Source organism: Pseudorca crassidens, chromosome 13, assembly GCF_039906515.1.
Source record: "Pseudorca crassidens isolate mPseCra1 chromosome 13, mPseCra1.hap1, whole genome shotgun sequence".
NCBI lineage: Eukaryota > Metazoa > Chordata > Mammalia > Artiodactyla > Delphinidae > Pseudorca > Pseudorca crassidens.
Window position 1 is genome coordinate 10,058,835 of NC_090308.1, and position 19,708 is coordinate 10,078,542.

At 41.0% G+C, this 19,708-nt stretch overlaps 1 protein-coding gene across 4 annotated transcripts in view; it reads right to left on the reverse strand.

Annotated features, from left to right (window-relative positions):
* The window catches only part of ARID1B (AT-rich interaction domain 1B), a 411,713-nt gene that overhangs the window by 94,598 nt on the left and 297,407 nt on the right, over nt 1-19,708 (reverse strand). The window lies entirely within an intron of this gene.

Genomic DNA, 19,708 nt, shown 5'->3' on the forward strand with positions numbered 1-19,708 from the left:
AACGTAGAGGAAAATCTCAATTAAAAAACACACTACTATAAAATAAAGTGTACATTATCACTAAAGAAGAAATATTATTCTGTATCTCTTTTGATCTTTATTGCCAATAAAGCAATATTTACCATCTATTTGATTTCCATTTATTTAATTTTTGCTGTTTGTCTTTTCAAATTATAATGTAAGCTCCTCGAGCCAGGAATCATATGCCTTTTACTCCTTTAATCCCTCCATTAGCATAACAAATATTTAATAAATCTTTGTTATTGAATGGTCCTTAATCTGAGAATATGAATTAAAGCAAAAGATATTTACTATCTTATTAATTAAAGAGAGACAGTGAATCATGTGAAGGCTAGAGACAGGATTTTGAAATTTAAGAATCATCAGAGCCACCTGACAATCTCAACTCACTTTCTGCCTCAGAAGTTTAGATACATTTCTGAGACTAAAAGTATTATAGAATAAAAACGGCAGTTGAATTTAGCATAATCCTCAAAGCACTGTTTAACCATTCATTTACTCTTGGACACCTGTAGTAAATTAGTATTAGTACCAAATAAATAACTATAAAGTAAAAAACACCTACATTCTGGGTGACAGCTTGAAGGGTAAACACTGCCATCAACATGGCTACAGATACACAAAGCATATGAGGACCATGCTATTTTTATCTTCTAACCTCCCCCTTTGCTAAAATAGATTGGAAAGACAGAAATACACACACACATATACATACATATCCATATATACCTGCATATATATATATCCCTACATAGCCCTCTGGTACAGTAGTCTGTGATCATGCTAGATCAGGTGAACTGCTCTGACACCACAGGACCCACTTCTTGCATAGTTCTGTATATTGCTAAGAGGAATCACAGTTATTGAGTAGAGAGGGAAATTAATGTACTGAAGATTACCACCAATTCACCTCAGCAAAGGTCGTGATGCAGAGCCTGGTGTTTTACACAAAAAACAACCCCTTCTTGTGTTTTTACCTGATGGCGTATCTATTAGGCCAGGCAGCCTGAGTACAGACCAGGAAAAGAATAGTCTCTGAGGACCACCCCTCATTAACTGACTCTAATAACAGCTGTATCTGTGACAGCCAGAGAGGCAGGAAGATGATTTTCCATCTAGATAATAGGTATAAAGAGTTGTTAAAATACAACTATAAAAAATTCTCAAACTGTTTTTGGGAGTTTAGTTTCTCACTTTTAGAAAATAATGTAAAACTTATGAATGTACTTGAATGCTGCTGGGTACAACTGCCACTTTCATTCTCAGATAAAGTGAAAATCAAGAGCTGAATTTATAGACACTGAAAAATGTGCTGTGAAACCAGCAGGAGTTAGAGCCACAACTAGATGATAAAAGACCTAGACAGACAGCAAAGAATTTGTTTACCCATTCATCATTTACTCTTGGACAGCTGTAATAAATTAGTATTAGTACCAAGTAATTAAATATAAAGTAAAAAACACTTACATTTTGGGTGAAAACAACTTCAAGGGTAAACACTGCCATCAGCTTGGCTACAGATAACAAAAGTTGCTGTGTGTCCACTCAGGGTCATGTGGTTCCTATGAAATACCCTAAGGCCCCCAAGCTCCAGTCCATTTAGAAACTTAAAGCACTCTGCAGCCAAATACTGACTTTCTAAAATGTCACTGGGGAATCAGCTGCAGTAAGACAGCAAGCGCTTACATTATAATGATTGTTTCTGCATGACAGACTGGATTCATAGACTCATGACAGTAAAAACAAACAGTAATTCTACGTTAATACTGGACACCACTACTTACACTATGCACGCCCCAGGCACTGCTCTTATATACAATATTTCAAATAAAAATAAAAAAGGCTGTAAGAACTCTCATGAATTCATAAAATACTTCCATATCCAAGCAGCACTACTGGTTGTCTGGTGCAATTCTAAGAGAGATATCTCTAAAGCAATGAGCTATCTACTCATTTACTAAATCCACCCTTTAAAGAAACAAACAAGAGCCTTTTCATGGTAAAGCCAGACTTGCCCAAACTGTTTAAAATTCTCCATTTGCTTCCAACCCCTATCGTTCCATCAGTAGCTGCATAGTTACTAAGAAATAACTTCATCCACCATTAGCACAGGTATAAGCACCGTCACAGCAGATGATGAATCAGAAAGCATGTCTGAGAAACATAATATAGAATGCTCATTTCTGTCCACTGTCCATATAAAGAAGAAAATGTAGAGCCCTTTGAACCAACTGAATTGACTGAACACCTCCAAAACCATGGATTTTTATGATACATGTTTGACGTAAGTAAAACCTCTTGGTAATTATTTTAAAAGAGAATGTTGCCATATATAGTAAATAAACCAAATTCACAAGAAGGCTTTAACATTAAAACTGAGTTTTTAAAGAAAGCCCCGGGCTTCCCTGGTGGCGCAGTGGTTGAGAGTCCACCTGCCAATGCAGGGGACAGGGGTTCGTGCCCCGATCCGGGAAGATCCCACATGCCGCCGAGCGGCTGGGCCCGTGAGCCACGGCCGCTGAGCCTGCACGTCCGGAGCCTGTGCTCCACAACGGAAGAGGCCACAGCAGTGAGAGGCCCGTGTATTGCAAAAAATAAAAAAATAAAGAAAGCCCCATTTTCCCCTTAGTCTGTGTCTATAACGATGTAAGCATAATGGGGGGAAAAAACTGGAAAACAACTATCCTGTGAGATAGAATAAATTCCACCACTTCACACTGATGTATTCATTCTTCAGTGACTATGTACACAATATTGTCCTAAATTTTGGTGCAACAAACAAAAAAATGAAACATCAATAAGTCACCTGAATTTCTACTTTTGCTGACTTAATACTGTAAGCACAAGTCTATACTATAATTTTTTACAAAAAAGCTCTATGTTTAATGAATTTTAGACTCAGACAAAAGTTATAAAGCTATACAAGGAGCTGCCTTATATTCCTTAATCCACCTCCCCTGTGTTCATATCTTATAGAACCTTTATATAATTATCAAGAGGAACAAGATGGTACAAGATTATTCATTAAAGATATTTGAATTTCACCAATTTTTCCACTTAACGTCTCTTTTTCCATTCTAGGGTCTCATATCGCATTTAGTTGTTATTTCTCCCTAGTCTCCTTCAGTCTAATCAGTCTTTCCTTATATTTTATGACCTTGATGCTTTTGAAGAGTGCTGACCAGTCATTTTGTAGAATGTTCTTCAATTTGGCTTAGTCTGTTATTGGGTCATGATTGAAACTAGGTAGCGCACTTTGGTACCACAAAAGTGTCACGCCCTTCCCAGTTCATTCTACCAAGGGGTTCATGACATTGATGTTTCATTGTGGTAACCTTTACCTTGATTACTAGGCAAAGCTGTTGTCCACCAAGCTCCAATAAAAAGTTACTATTCTGCCCTTGGTAATTGATAAGTATCTTAAGAGGTATTTGAGACTATGCAAATCCTGTGTCTCCTCAAACCTGCATCCACTAATTTTAGCATCCATTAGAGAATCTTGTCTGCAACATTTATTACAGTGGTGTTTGCTAACAGCGATTCTTTATTTCCCTCTTTCCTTCCACATTTGTTAATGGGAATCTATTACAAGGAAGAACTATCTCTTCTTCTCTACTTGTTTATGTATTTATTTGACTGTTGGTATCCAGACTCAGTGTGGTAGACACACTACAGAATGACTTCCAATGAGTCACACTCTTCTGTAATCTCCACCTCTTCACTGAGGGCAGAACCTGTGACTTGGCTTCTAGCCAAAGAATATAACAAAAGCGATGGGCTATCATTCCTAAAATTATTTTATATGGCAAAGTTAAAGCGATTTTACAGATGTAATTAAAGTCCCTAACCGGTTGACTCTGAAAAAATCAAAAGGGAGATAGCCCTGTGTAGGCCTGATGTTAAAAGAGGACTTAGGGCTTCTCTGAGCTGAAGGAGGCTCCTGATGGCCTTGAAGAAGTAAGCTTCTGTGATGTGAACTGGGCCACATGGCAAGGACAGGCAGCCTCTGGAACCTGAGGGCCTCACTTCTACAACCACTGGAAATGAATTCTTCTAACAATCTGAATGAGATTGGAAGCAGACTATTCCCTAGTTGAGCCTCCAGATGAAAACGAGACCATCCAACACCCTGACTACAGCCTTGTGACCCTGAGAAGAGGACCCAGTGAGGCTGTGCCTGGACTCCTGGCTAGAGAAAATGTGAGATAATAAATGTGTGCTGTTCTAAGCTGCAAAATTTGTGATAATTCGTCATACAGAACAGAAAACTCACACACTTGTGGATTAAAATCCAAACTTGCCATTATTTTGTTGCTCAAATTGTTCCAAATTCTTATTTTATTTTGTTCAAATCCTTATTTTTGGAATCACAAGATTTTCCAGGCTCATCTCTTTTATCGGAAGATGGTGTTCAGAGACTAAGATCTGGGCGTTGGGTCTGCATTATTCCCGGGGACTTACTGCTTCTAGGCCCTCTCAGTGAACACAGGTAGGAAATGTGTATGTACACTAATGCATACATATATACTCTGCATCTCAGCATTTATGTGTGTATGTAATCATGAGTTTATGCAAATACCTCTAACTCCAATCCAAAACTAGAGGGTACATTTTACCCTTCTCCCTGTCCTTATTTATAAGTTCTTTCTCCAACATTAAGAAAAGCAGTTCTCATTATCTAAATCAATTTACATATTGTTCAGTTCTGTTCTATACACAAAGTAATTTCAGAATTACTAGACTATATCCTTATGAAAAACACCGAGTCATTTGTTAGGGCTTGTATTTCATTTTGAGTTCCCTTCGCATACTGATTGGTTTTAACTGTTTTCAAATTTAGGGGGTATGTGAAATACTTTTATGGTTCTAAGAGTCAGAGCTACACAAAAAGACATATGCCCAGGAGTCACTCCCTCCTCGTCCCTGCTACCTTCTTCCCATTTCTCCTTCTTCCTACCCCTTTTCCCATCTGCCCTCTATAAATAACCGGCCCCTTTAGTTTTTGGTTTATCTTTATCTTTCACATATTTTTTTTTGTATAAATGAGAAGATAGCTGTATATTCCCTTATAGTATATTCTTCCTTATGTGAAAAGTTGCATATCCTAGGTTATCTTTCAAGCTTTGCTTTTTCAGTTAACAGCATGTCCCGAGAGTACTTCCTATCAATTTATATCATTTTCCTTATTTAAAAAATAGGTACATAGCTCTCCTTTTTGTGAGTGTTCCATAGTTTACTCAACCACTTTCCTATGTATAGGCATTTAGGATGTTTCCAGTCTTTTGCATATGCATTTCTGTACTGTTGGAGGCCTATCTTTAGGGTAAATTCCTTGTAGAGGGATCGCTGGGTCAAGAGGTTCTGTATTTTCAAATTTCCCTCCATGACGCTTTAATTGTTTTGATATTTGTTGGTCTGTGAAATATTTCTCTGGTTCGAAGAGTCAGTTATATAAAAAGACGTATGTACTTATGTACAAAAAGACTTACATTCTCACCAGCAATGTCTGAAGGGCCTGTCTCTCCATAACTTCGCTAACAATATGCTGTCATTTAAAAAATGTCTGCCAGTCTTTATGTGAGAAATGGTATCTGTGATTTTTGAATCTGCATTTCTCTAATTCTGAGTCTGACCACTTTTTCATGTTTGGGGGCTATTTTTATATTTTGTGAATCTGTTGTTCCTGTCGTCCCCCCATTTTTCTACCTGGGTTTTTAGTCCTTTGTCCTGAAATTTTTAATAGTTCTTTATATATCAGGGATGTTAGCCCTTTGTCTGCGGTGTAAGTTGTGAATATTGTCTCCGAGTCTGTCAGCTGTCTTTTGTTTATGGTATATTTTATAATGGGATTTTTAAAAAGGTAATCAAAGTCATCCTTTTTTTTTTTAATAATTTATGTCCGTCCTCTTTTTTTTTTAAATTAATTTATTTATCTTTGGCTGCACTGGGTCTTCGTTGCTGCATATGGGCTTTCGCTAGTTGCGGCAAGCAGGGGCTACTCTTCGTTGCAGGGCACGGGCTTCTCATTGCAGCGGCTTCTCTTGTTGTGGAGCACGGGCTCTAGGCACGTGGGCTCAGCAGTTGTAACTCATGGGCTTAGTTGCTCCACGGCATGTGGGATCTTCCCGGACCAGGGCTCGAACCCGTGTCCCCTGCATTGGCAGGCAGATTCTTAACCATTGTGCCATGAGGGAAGTGCCTCATCCATTTTTATTTTTATTGTCTTTGGGTTCTAAGTTATAGTGAGAAAGCTTTTCTCTGCGCCAAAGTTAAAGAGGAACTCAGTTTTTTTCATGTACACATGTGTTTTCATCTTAATATACTGGGAACTTTTTTGTTTGTGTGGTAAGAGATATGGATCTAATTTTATCTTTTGTGATGAGAACCTTTTAAAGTCTACTCTTACAGCATGTTTTAATGTCTAGTGAGGCTGGTCCTCCCCCAACTGCCATCCCTGCTTTTCCTTTTTCAATGTTTTTTTAGCATGTTTGTTTTTTCTATCTGAAGTTTAGTATCAACCTATCTAACTATATAAAATAACTTGTTGATATGTTTACTGGGATTACACCAATATTATAAATTAACAGAAGGAGAACTGATGACTGTTGGGTTCATCGTATTCAACAACAGGAGATGGCTTTCATTTGTTCAAGTCTTCTTTAGTTTCTTTCAGGTACAAAGAAGTTTTGCAGCACATTTTATGTTAAATTTATTCCTGTGCATTTCACCTTCTTTGTTGCTATTACAAATAGGATTTTTTTTTTCCTACCAGTAGGTCTTCTGTTTATTGCTTGTGTATAGGCTACTGCTTTTTGTATGTTAACTTTATATCCTGCTACTGCACTGAATTCTTTAATAGTTTGAGTTAATTTATCATTGATTCTCTGGGGTTTTCTAGGTTTACTATTGTATCATCTGTATAGAGGACAGTTTTACTTCTTCTATGCTCATTCTTATGCCTTTGAGTGCTCTTGTCTAACTGCACTGGCTAATGTCTCTAGAACACTGTTGAATAGCTGTGGAGAGAGTGGTCATCGTTGCCTTGTTTCTATCTTAGTGGAAATGTCTCTAATGATTCCCCTCACTACATAAGATATTGGCTTTACAACTAAGGCATGTGCATTTTACCATGTTGAGAAAGTGTCCTTCAATTGCTATTTCCTTGAGTGTTTTTTATCATGATTGGGTATTGAATTTTATTAAAGGAAATAATATTTTTCTTTATATTTGTTTATATGGCATATCATAATAATGGAGTTGTTAATATTGAACCAATCTTGCATTCCTGGAATAAATCTCATTTAGTCATGGGGCATTATTTTCCTAATGTACTACTGTATTTTCTTTGCTAATATTTTCCTTAGAATTTTAACACTAGGATAGGGTTTGAGGGAAATTATTCTAATTAAAAATAGCTTTTAAGAACTGAATCAAGATAATCATCAATTAAACAATTTTATGAACAAAACATTACCATTTTAGTATGTAACAAATTGGGAGAACAGGCTAATATGTATAATTTTGGTAAATTAGCACACATCTAGTAATGTGTAACTTACAGTGGATGGAATGAGACATGAATATATTACAGGTTCATATACTTCATAGACCACGATGGTGGGGCAGTCAGTACTCACAAGTGCTAAGTTCTGTTTCTTACAGGCAACACAGTCTTGACAATCCCCATAGTTCTTATTTTACTTTTCTGTATTGTTTGTCTCATCTTACCAGAATGTAAATTCCACGAGTATGGAGAATTCTATTTTTTCCCTACTACATCCCCTGAACCAGACATACAGTAAGCATTCAATAAATATTTGTTGGGCTTCCTTGGTGGCGCAGTGGTTGAGAGTCCGCCTGCCAATGCAGGGGACACGGGTTCGTGCCCCAGGCCGGGAGGATCCCACATGTCGCGGAGCGGCTGGGCCCGTGAGCCATGGCTGCTGAGCCTGCGCGTCCGGAGCCTGTGCTCCGTGATGGGAGAGGCCGCGACAGTGAGCGGCCCACGTACCGCAAAAACAAAAACAATAAATATTTGTTGAATAAATAAATGTGTGGTTGATTACTCCAGAAACCAAGTGCAGACTAACAGTTAATTAGATCTTTATAAGCTATCAGTAATCATGTAGTTTTATCTTATTATTCTAGATCAGGAATACGCAAACTTTTTCCTGTAGATTGCCAGATAGTATAAATTCTAGGTTTTGCAGGCTATATGTTCTCTGTCTCAACTATGCAACTCAGCTGTTGTAGTACAAAAGCAGCCATAGACAACATATAAACAGAGGAGCATAAATAAACCTTTACATACAAAAACAGGTGGCGAGCTGGATTTGGCCCAAAGGTGGTAGTTGCTGACCCCTATTCTAAACAGTAATATCATTAAAAAAACATTCAGGAACACCTGCTCAAAAAGTCAGTAAATATCGAATGGTATTTATTAACAACAGCAATGACTTAAAAAGCTGGTACACTCTCCATACTTAGTAAAGAGGCCTCCATAAATAAATGTCAGTAACAGAATTTGATTTATGTCCTCTTCAAATTAGATCTAGTACAGGATGCACTGGATTCCCCAGCACTTAATGCAAATGCAGGTCTAAGACTTAAATGGCAAGTACATTTAGCAGATATATTTTTAGAGAATTGGTTCCTTGTAGTTTTATTCTTCCAACTTTTTTTGGCCAGACCAAAACCAATAAACAAATCAGAACTATTGATCAGATGTAATCATGTTTAAGTTATACTCCACCACTGTTGTGTTGGGGTAGCAGAGAATAAACATGAGATGAGTAGGATTTCTACATTAATCATTTACTTACACTAAAATTTCCCTTGGTTAATTCCTTTCTAAATTACTACAGCATACAACTATAGAAACTCAATAAGAACAAACACACTAACTCTGAACTACAACAGCCTCTAGCAAACAAATCATTCACCCTTTTAGAAGTAACATTGTGCTATCTCTAAATAATACTAACAGACAAAGAAATACCCAGAAATCCTATTTTTCAAAAGTTGTACTGGCCGGAGAAAAAGCATTTCTTCCCTTCTCACTGTTGTAGCTAAAAAAAAAAAAAAAAAAAATCAACCAAGCTAAGATGGATTTAGTTATCCAAGATGGAATAGTGATATAACTAATCAACGTGGCAAATCTGGAGTTTTAATGACAGGCACTAGTTGATCTCAAATTTACGCCCAGGAATCCATTCTCCCCCTCCAATTTTACTACATTAGCTGACATTGGGCAAAAGTGGATAAAGACAGAGCGACATCTGGAATGCATATTTATTTGTCTTATCAAGTTCTTATATAAATTGGAGATGGTTTTACTTGAATGTAAAAAATGACATAAAAAACCACTCTGTACTTCCCATATATAAGGCAATGTCCTAAATGATATTCCTCCATTAGTAGTTCAAGAGGATTGGCGTCTTAAAATTAACCTGAAACGACACATTGAATCATAGAAACCTGAAGGATTTTGTTGGCCAATCCTCCTCAGTAAGGGTCTTTCGGGTATGTGGGGATCATGAGGTGTTCAGGGACAAAGTCTTGGATCCTATTCATAAATTTCTTGAAATTAACAAGGGTAAGACAGGCTTGTTAGAATATGTAGGGCAGCTGTGGCCGTTGTCGAATATTGAGAAGAAACGAGGACTGTTTCCAGTCACTTTGCGAACAATTCTACTATGACTAAGTTCTTTCCCTGGAATGCTGCTACAGAAATCAATATATATTACATAGTTTTTAGCAATTAGCAACTGAATTATTCTTCTGCTCTTCAAGAATTCTTGGTGGTGCCACTAACTTTAGTGAGGAGCTTAAAAATAAAAAACAACACATTGTAGAAACTACTGCTACCAGTCACCAACACATCACAGCCCTGACCAACTTTCATTTTGCACTTCCCTCTATTACTCAGTTCTGCGCATCCCAAACTAAGACACTGGGTTGCTTTTTTCTAATATATCCTCATACTTTCTTCATGTTATGGAAGTCAGCTCTCTCTCAAGCAGAACATGAGACTCTCTCCCACAGTCTGACTTTACAGATTTTCTGTATGATATATTTCTTTTCTTCTTTATTCTAATTCTTATTTATTTTTATTTTCTGCTGCATTGGGTCTTCGATGCTGTGCGTGGGCTTTCTCTAGTTGCGGCGAGCAAGGGCTACCCTTCGTTGTGGTGCATGGGCTTCTCATTGCGGTGGCTTCTCCTGTTGCCGAGCACGGGCTCTAGGCATGTGGGCTTCAGTAGTTGTGGCATGCGGGCTCAGTAGTTGTGGTGCACGGGCTCAGTAGTTGTGGCACATGGGCTTTGTTGCTCCGCAGCATGTGGGATCTTCCCGGACCAGGGCTTGAACTCGTGTCCCCTGCGTTGGCAGGCAGATTCTTAACCACTGCGCCACCAGGGAAGCCCTGGATGATATATTTCTTATATTCTGCCAGTCCCTGGTAAGAACACTGTAACTTCTTTCCACAGTAGAAGCTATTCCTTTCATTTCTAAAACACAAAGTACTGGTTAGGATCTTCTCTTCTGCCATGGTAAAAGACAAACATGATTTTGTTAAGAGATGGCAATGGTGGATTGCACGGTGGGCTCCATATCTATGGAAATCACTGAACATCTTATCTAAGATAGTATCCAAACCAGAGTGTGATTAGATAGTGCAGCTCTGCAATGCAAGCAGCAAGGATTTCACTGGTCATTTCTTTAGTAAACTTAAATACCTGCATAATGCCTAAGAGCAATGGTGTGAGTGAAAAATGAGTTTTTAATAATCCATAAATTCATCGAATGTCCTAGTCTTAGGCATTTATTTAGAAAAGTTAGAAAATCCACAAATTATTTTGAGTATAGCATCGCTCTGCCAGTGTCTTCTATTTCATTTGCTTCAATAAAGGGAAAAAAATCTTTCTTACTCAGATTCACAAAGCCAGCTGACTGCCATCAACTCCAGTGTGCTCCAAAGCAGACATTAAAAATATGGAATCTGGGGCTTCTCTGGTGGCGCAGTGGTTGAGAGTCCGCCTGCCAATGCAGGGGACACGGGTTCATGCCCCGGTCCGGGAAGATCCCACATGCCGCAGAGCAGCTGGGCCCGTGAGCCATGGCCGCTGGGCCTGCGCGTCCGGAGCCTGTGCTCCGCAACGGGAGAGGCCACAACAGTGAGAGGCCCGTGTACCACACACAAAAAAAAAAAAAATGAAAAAAAATATGGAATCTGCTCAGGGTGCAGCTTAGAGTGAAGAGTTTACAGAAGGGCTTGACTGTGGACTCACAGCACTTACTATTGTTTGGTGTGTTTTAAATAGGATCTCACTCTTATCAGGAGGTGCTGTATCAGGGTACGGAAGGTGGGAAGGCAGCTGTGAACAGGCTGTCAACACAATTCTTTACTGTGAACCAACTCAATCTCAGATTAGAGCAGTATAAACCAGAAAGTAATGTTTTCACCTACCTGTACCCTCCAAATGGAAGCAGAGAACCACAGCAACCTGGTCCCCCAACTTTAAAGAGTTAGCGTGAACCTTGGATGACAAACCTTTCTATGTCTTATGGCTCAAAAGTTCATTCAAAACAGGGTTAGATTTTCATCAGTCCTTACCCAAGATACTGCAAACTGTTGATGTGTCACTGGGTCCTAAAAATATAAATTAGTACTGCAAAGGCATACTCAACTTGTATACTTCTAAGGCATTAAGGTAATGAGGAAATTCCCAAGATGCCCCGAACATGACAGAACCCTTACGAGAGCCACGTATCTTCACTCTAAGCAAACAAACACCAGCTGGATTACGTTTCCAACTATTTCCCCCACTGTAGTCTGAGGGTTATGAGTCTTCCTGTTAACCTTACTGCTGAAGTCCAACTTAGAGTAGCTGACAAGTGAAAAACAAAGCAAATATGATGCATTCTACGTAAGAATTATGCCTTCACAGGGCTGTACTACAAACTCTTTGGGGGTTTTGTTTGTTTGCTTGTTTTTATTTTGTAAACTTGTTATAAGACATTATTATCTCACCTAGCCGACTGCATTCAAACCAGAATTTTCCCATTTGCCCTCTGTTAGTAAGTACTAAAGTTACCTAACGTCTTTTCACACAGAAGCCAGTCGGATAGCCTCATTACCTGACACTCATTAAAGTCCTTTTGGGTAGACACTTTTCTCCAGAGAACTTGAGGCAAGAAACTCACTCTCTCACAAGGTGCATGACAAGTCAGGGAATACAGGGCAGAACAGACTTCTAAACTCTACTCTTTGGATCTCTGAAATCTTTGATTCAAGATAAACCAGAGCCCTAAAACACTTAGCTACAGGAGGAGATTTGCAGCCTTAAAATATACCCTTCTTAGTTTGGACAGTTCCTAAGAGACCTAGAAGGGGTGGGAGAGGTGTGGTGCCTGATTTTACGGCGGTGTGACTCTCAGTCCTGTCCTACCGCTGGCGAGGGCCCGAGCAATGTGGCTTAACCTGGCTGGCCCCCGTTCCCAGTGCTGTTCAGTTCAGACCTTCTTTACTCCCCTTCCAGCTCTGGTGACGTGAGTCAACAACCGTTCCTTTGCGAGACAAGAAAAAAAGCCACTAAATGAAAGACAAAACCTTAGAGAAAGTTTATCAACTTTAGTTAACTTTCAGTGTGAAGACATGCACAGGAAGTAGGTAATATGACCAGAGATGTGATTTGGTTGAAAGCGGAAGCCACTTCCATCTTTGGGAAACTCGAGGCTCTCAGGAGGTATCCCTTATGAACGTCAGAAATGCACGAAAATATATAAACGCCCATACTGAAAATCTGCTCAGCGTCTGCGTTCCAGCCTCATAAATATACATCCTCCGCAACACCTTTAAAGCTAAGGTACACAATCCAAAAGTCTCTGGGTACAGAAAAATCTTTGAGGAAAGAGAAGTAGATTTGTGTTCAGATATAACATAGCTGGTCTGTCCTCCACCAGGAAGTCTAGCTCCATAGCACTCTGTCATCTATAGGAAACAGGCAGCTTCTGAATCATGCGGAGCACCAGACATAAAATGCAGGAGAGCTACCAGCCGCATCTGTTCTAATCCGTGCTCTGACGTCAGGTAAGAGGCGGGGAGGGGAAACCATAGAGCAGGCCGTTTCTATTCCATGAGGACAAATTAATAAAAACCAAACTGAATTTCCCCCTGCTCTGACCCATTCTTATGCCTGCTCAATATTTTTCCTCTTTCTAAGACTCCTTTTCTGTTTGAGAAGCTTACCATTTGGCTGCCTTCTGAAGAAATGGGTATAGTGACGGATGAAAGACTTGTATTCATCGTATAATTCAGAATAAGGGAAAAAATCGACTGCTGTGCATTTAAGATGCTAACAACCTGGCAATTTTGTATAGTCGTTTCCCCCATCCGTTCTTTTGAAGAAATCTGCTTTTATTTCGTTAATAACTAACCACAGTTGCAGCAGCATGGATCCGATTAGCAGTTCTTACGGTACAAAGGGGAGAGGGAAAAAAAGCTGCGAACAGGGTTGCCAATTTGTCCACCTGGGCCCCCAGGAGAAAGATTAGATGAGGCGCCTGCCTGCTCCCTCTTCTCCTACTTGATCGCTGCTCTACACTGCCTGATAGAGACAGGCCTTTCTAAAGCCAAGGCACGTTCTCGCCTTAAATAACAGTTTCACTCGCCTCTATCCCCTCTTGTCACAAATTTCTCATCCTGGGTCCCAACAAGTCAGGACACCTCTCAAGTGTAAACATAAGTAGCTGTGGAAAGTACCACACACGGATGCTCACCAGCGCGGAGCTGTTGTGCAGCTACCACAGAGACCCACAGAGGAGTGTCCTTACGCCCTGCAGGGAGGGGGCCCCGCTCGCATTACCGCCTGAACCATCCCCCACCCCCACCCCCCCGTCTGTGGAAGAACTGTCTTCCATGAAACTGGTCCCTGGTGCCAAAAAGGTTGGGACCGGTTCTAAGAGGCACAGCCAACACTTTACACTACTTTATTATTTTAATTTAAAGATACTAGGGGTAGCCAAGTTGAGGAGGCAGCAGTGATGTGCTCAGGGCTACGCCTCTTAGGAACAAAGGATGGCCAGGGCTGCCGGCAAAGCAACACTCTAGGAGTGACTGCAAAGGGGCCTCGTGGGCAAGCCCAGGTCACGCAGAGCCTGATACAGGGGCCATTCTGAGAGAGCAGGATGTCCATCGACTGTGGCAACACAGAGACAAAGGAAGACGTTCTGGATCATATCCTCATGTATTTTTAAAATATATCAATTTACTTATTTTTGGCTGTGATGGCTCTTCGTTGCTGTGCGCGGGCTTTCTCTAGTTGTGGCGAGCGGGGCCTGCTCTTCGTTGTGGTGTGTGGGCTTCTCTTGCTGCGGAGCACGGGCTCTAGGCGCGCGGGCTACAGCAGCTGTGGTGCACGGGGTTAGTTGCTCCACGGCATGTGGGATCTTCCCGGACCAGGGCTCGAACCCGTGTCCCCTGCATTGGCAGGCGGATTCTTAACCACTGCGCCACCAGGGAAGCCCTCCTCATGTATATTTTAATCTCTCTTTTATTTCAGATTTTAAGTAAATGTTCAGATATGCTTTGGAAATGTATCTTTTTCACGAATAGACTTTTTTTTTTTTTGCAAACGCGGGCCTCTCACTGCTGTGGCCTCTTCCGTTGCGGAGCACAGGCTCTGGACGCGCAGGCTCAGCGGCCATGGCTCACGGGCCCAGCCGCTCCGCGGCATGTGGGATCCTCCCAGACCGGGACACGAACCCCGTGTCCCCTGCATCGGCAGGCGGACTCCCAACCACTGCGCCACCAGGGAAGCCCTAGACATTTTATTTTATCTTCTTCTACTTGTCACTTTCAAATATCTGGAGCCTATTACTCATGTGTTGCTGAAGGCCAAATTCTAGTCACTAGCTAATATTTCAAACTCCATGTTTATCCAGCCAACGCTGATAATGGCTACTTGGGAAACGGGAATATTATCTGGGTAATGACAAAACTCTCCCCGTAGCCAATCTAATTGGCCATTTTCTTGGAAGATACAGTTAGTTATTAATAATAGATATTTATTAAAAACAATGAGATAATGAATAAAACTGGATATCAGACAATCCCAGAAATTTGCTACAATACTTATGTGACACAATTTCTGTGTATGATGAATTAGAATCAGGCAGGGTCTACATATGTAGAGGTCTGGTTTAAACTGACAAATCTTGGGACCACTAATTCATGTTCTGTTTTTGAGGGGAAAGAAAGTAGAATAATTTTATCATAGTGGAATCTCTTTCCAGAGGGAGGGAAATAGAATGATCCCATAAATGGTGAAACACAGATGCAGAAAGATGGTTCCCAGCCTATAGGAGGAAAGGTTATATAAGTTATAAATTTTAGTACTTTCTTTTCTTGAATTCCTGTTTATTCCAAGACAACTGTGAGCTCTTTGGTTTGGCCAACAGTTTTGGAGCGCCTCTTACTTGTCAGGCACTGTTCTTGGCACGGAGGATAAAAAGGAAGCAATGATCACTGCCCTCACGAGGCTCCGGGCTATTTGGAGGACCCTAGACAGTAGGACGGACAGTAGGACTCTCTTTGGCATGGAGGGATAGGTATGACTTTGCAAAGGGAAAGACAATGAAGTTGGGTCTTGAAGGATAAGCAGGAGTTTGCCAGCTGGTAAGGGGCAGGATGGATATTCCAGGCAAAAGGAATTCAACTCTAGGAACAAAGATCTGACACAAAATCACTCTTAGTAGAATTGAAACAGGGAATATACTAACCTAGTTCCCTCTGTGCACTTCTAGTACAAAGCAGTGATGCAACATAAAAAAAGTATGCACTAGGGTTCAGCTCTCTAAAAATACATGTTTTGCCTTTTTTTTTTTTTTTTACAATACGCGGGCCTCTCACTGTTGTGGCCTCTCCCGTTGCGGAGCACAGGCTCTGGACGCGCAGGCTCAGCGGCCGTGGCTCACGGGGCCCAGCCGCTACGCGGCATGTGGGATCTTCCCGGACCGGGGCATGAACCCGTGTCCCCTGCATTGGCAGGCGGACTCTCAACCACTGTGCCACCAGGGAAGCCCTTGCCTTTTTTTTCAAGTAGAATTTAAATGACATGATTCTTGGATTTTGTGTGAAACAGAATTAGGGGAACAACTGTGAAAATAAGGGATTCTATTACTAACTCAATTAGGCCTGAGAATATAACAATTATTTTAACACAATAATTTTTTTCCCATGACATTACAATTTCAACTGAATCATACCCTAGTTATAGAAAGAAAGAAAAAAAAAGCAATACGCAGCCCTCAAAAAGTGAGCTATTTATCCCTAAGCTTTTCTATGACCAATACATACATGATCATAACTGGGAATACTAGCTTCCTTTTAAAACATGCCTTTGGAACACTTCAAGGGAAGTGTTAGGCTGTAATGGACACAGTTGGTCTCTTCCACATCCCAGAAACTCTTTCTTTGCATTGCTTCTAGAGCACCACACTCTCCCTATTTTCCAGTTCTGCCACTGGCTGTTCCTTCTCCTATTCATGGTCTCTACATTTTGGAGTGCCCTAGGATTCAGTCCTCAGAATTCTTCTCTCAGTGTCAACCTTGGCTGCACGTAATAATCACCTGGAGAGCTTTAAAAAAAGTACATGGAGTATTCCCGTTAGAACAATTAAGTTGGCATCTCTGGGGTCTGGCCTACCACCAGCCTCTCCCAGGATGTCCTGTATAGCCAGAGTTGAGAACCACTGACCTTTACTCATTCCCCGGGTCAGCAGTTCCCAGGCCGCAACTTCAGCTTCAGTTAGGAACGTGTCGGAAACGCCAATTCTCCAGCTCCACCCCAAACCTACTGACTCAGAACCTCGGTGTGGGGTCCGGTCATCTGTGCTTACACAAGCCCTCCAGGTGACTGTGATGTAGGCCAGGTGTCCTAGGTGATCTCACCTAGAATTCTAATGACTCACAAACTGTTTTCTCCAGCCTAGATCTCTACTCTGAATCCAGAGTCTTCGTATAACCAGCTGCCTATCCAAAATCTCCCTTCGGATGCCTAACAGGCGTGTCAAATGTAACATCTTCAAAATCAAACTCTAGATTCCCCCTACAAACACCTGTTCCTTCCTTTGTCTTCCACCATACAGAACCACCATTTACCAATCTCTTGGGCCAAAAACCTTCTGCCCCCGCTACTGCTACCCACACATCCAGCCATGACCAAGCTTCCCCTAGGCTACTGCAGTGGCCTCCTAACCAGTCTCGTGGCTTCTAGCCGTCCCCTCTACAGGTCACTCAGCAGCCACAATGACCCTTTTACAGCCTGCAATGGATCACGCCATCCTCTCTGCCTTCTCTACCATCACACTTAAATTCCTAAATTCCAATCATAACCTACAAAGCCCGATATAAGCTGGTCCTGGGTCACTCTCTAATCTAACTGCCTACCTTTCTGTGTCCCCTGCCCAGCACACCAAACACATTACTGACTCAGGGCCTTTGTACTTGCTCTTTGCTCTGCCTGGATACCTCACTCCCAGATATTCACATGGCTTGCTTTTCACCTTCATTCACTGAGCCTCTTGTTCGAATATTAATTTCTTTTCTTAAAAATTTATTTATTTATTTTTGGCTGCCATGGATCTCCGGTGCTGCGCACAGGCTTTCTCTAGTTGCGGGAGCAGGGGCTACTCTTCATTGCGGTGTGCGGGCTTCTCATTGTGGTGGCTTCTCTTGTTGTGGAGCACAAGCTCTAGGCACAAGGGCTTCAGTAGTTGTGGCTCACAGGCTCTAGAGTGCAGGCTCAGTAGTTGTGGCACACAGGCTTAGCTGCTCCGTGGCACGCGGGATCTTCCTGGATCAGGGCTTGAAAACATGTCCCTTGCATTGGCAGGTGGATTCTTAACCACTGCACCACCAGGGAAGCCCTCGAATATTAATTTCTTAGAGATACATTCCCTAATTATTGTCATCTAAAGAAGCAATCTGATTTTCCCCCCAACAATAAGCTATATATTGGATTGGCCAAAAAGTGCCTTCGGTTTTTAAGTAAAAATAAAGGACACATTTTTCCTTTTCACCAAGAACTGTACTGAACAAAGTATTCACTGTTTCGTTCCACTACCTTCTGCCACTTTTCAGGCAACTTCACAATTCCATCTTCCCCAAACTTTTTATCTTTTTGAGCAAAGAACTCTTCCAGGTGCCTTTTACAGTCTTCCAGGGTATGGAAATTTTTTCTATTAAGAGAATTTTGTAAAGACCGAAATAAATGGAAATCTGTAGGTACAATGTCTGGTGAATATGGCGGAGGAATCAGAACTTCCCAGCCAAGCTGTAACAGTTGTTGTCTGGTCATCAGAGAAACATGCGGTCTTGCAATATCCTGATGGAAGATTATGCGTTTTCTGTTGACTAATTCTGGACGCTTTTCATCACGTGCTGCTTTCAGTTGGTCTAACTGGGAGCAGTACTTGTTGGAATTAAACGTTTGGTTTTCCGGAAGGAGCTCATAATAGAGGACTCCCTTCCAATCCCACCATATACACAACATCAACTTCTCTGGATGAAGACTGGCCTTTGGTGTGGTTGGTGGTGGTTCACGTCACCTGCCCCACGATCTCTTCTGTTCCACATTATTGTACAGTATCCACTTCTCATCGCCTGTCACAATTTGTTTTAAAAACTGAACGTTTTCATTATGATATCCTTTGCTCTTTGTAAGACACTATGCCGGAGAGAATTATGTCCCAACCTCCAACAAAAAATCCCATGCCTAAATCCCCAGGATGATTGTGAATACACTACCTTACATGACAAAGGGAACTCTGCAGTTCCTAAATTAGGTTAACAATCAACAGATCTTAAAATAGGCAGATTATCCTGAATTTCTGCATAGACAAAGTGTAGTCACATGAGCCCTTAAAAGCTGAAGAGCAAGGCAGAGGGAAAATCAGAGAAATCTGAAGAGCGAGAACGATTTAATGTTGCTGGCCAGAAGACGGCTGGGGCCATGTGTCAAGGAAACAGGGACCGCAGTCCTACAACCACAAGAAACTGAATTCTGACAACCTTAGTGAACTCAGAAGCAGATTCTTCCTCAGGGCTTCTGGAAAGCTACACAGCCCTGTCAACACTTTGCTGTTGTAAGACCCTCAGCGGAGAATCCAACCACACAGTGCCAGACTTACAACCTACAGATCTGTGAGATAATAAATGGGTGATGTTTCAAGTCAAAAAAAAAAAAAAAAAAAAGAACGTTTTCATTACATTTAAGTAGAGAATCGCATGCTGAAATATAGTCAAGAGGTTTTGTTTTTGCTTAATTTACACTTAACCCAAACATCAAAGCAATGAACATAACCAAGCTAGTGCAAATGGTTTTCAACACTTCATTTGTATATTTTGAGTATGTCGGCTATCTCCTGCATGGTATAGCGTTGATTGTTCTCAATTAATGTCTCAATTTGATCGCTATCAACTTCAACTGTTTTACCCGACAGTGGAGCATCGTCCAGCAAGAAATCTCCAGCATGAAACTTTGCAAACCACTTTTGACATGTTTGATCAGTCACAGCATCTTCTCCATACGCTGCACAAATCTTTTTTTGCGTTTCAGTTGCATTTTTACCTTTCTTGAAATAATAAAGCATAATATGCCGAAAATGTTGCTTTTTCCTTCCAACT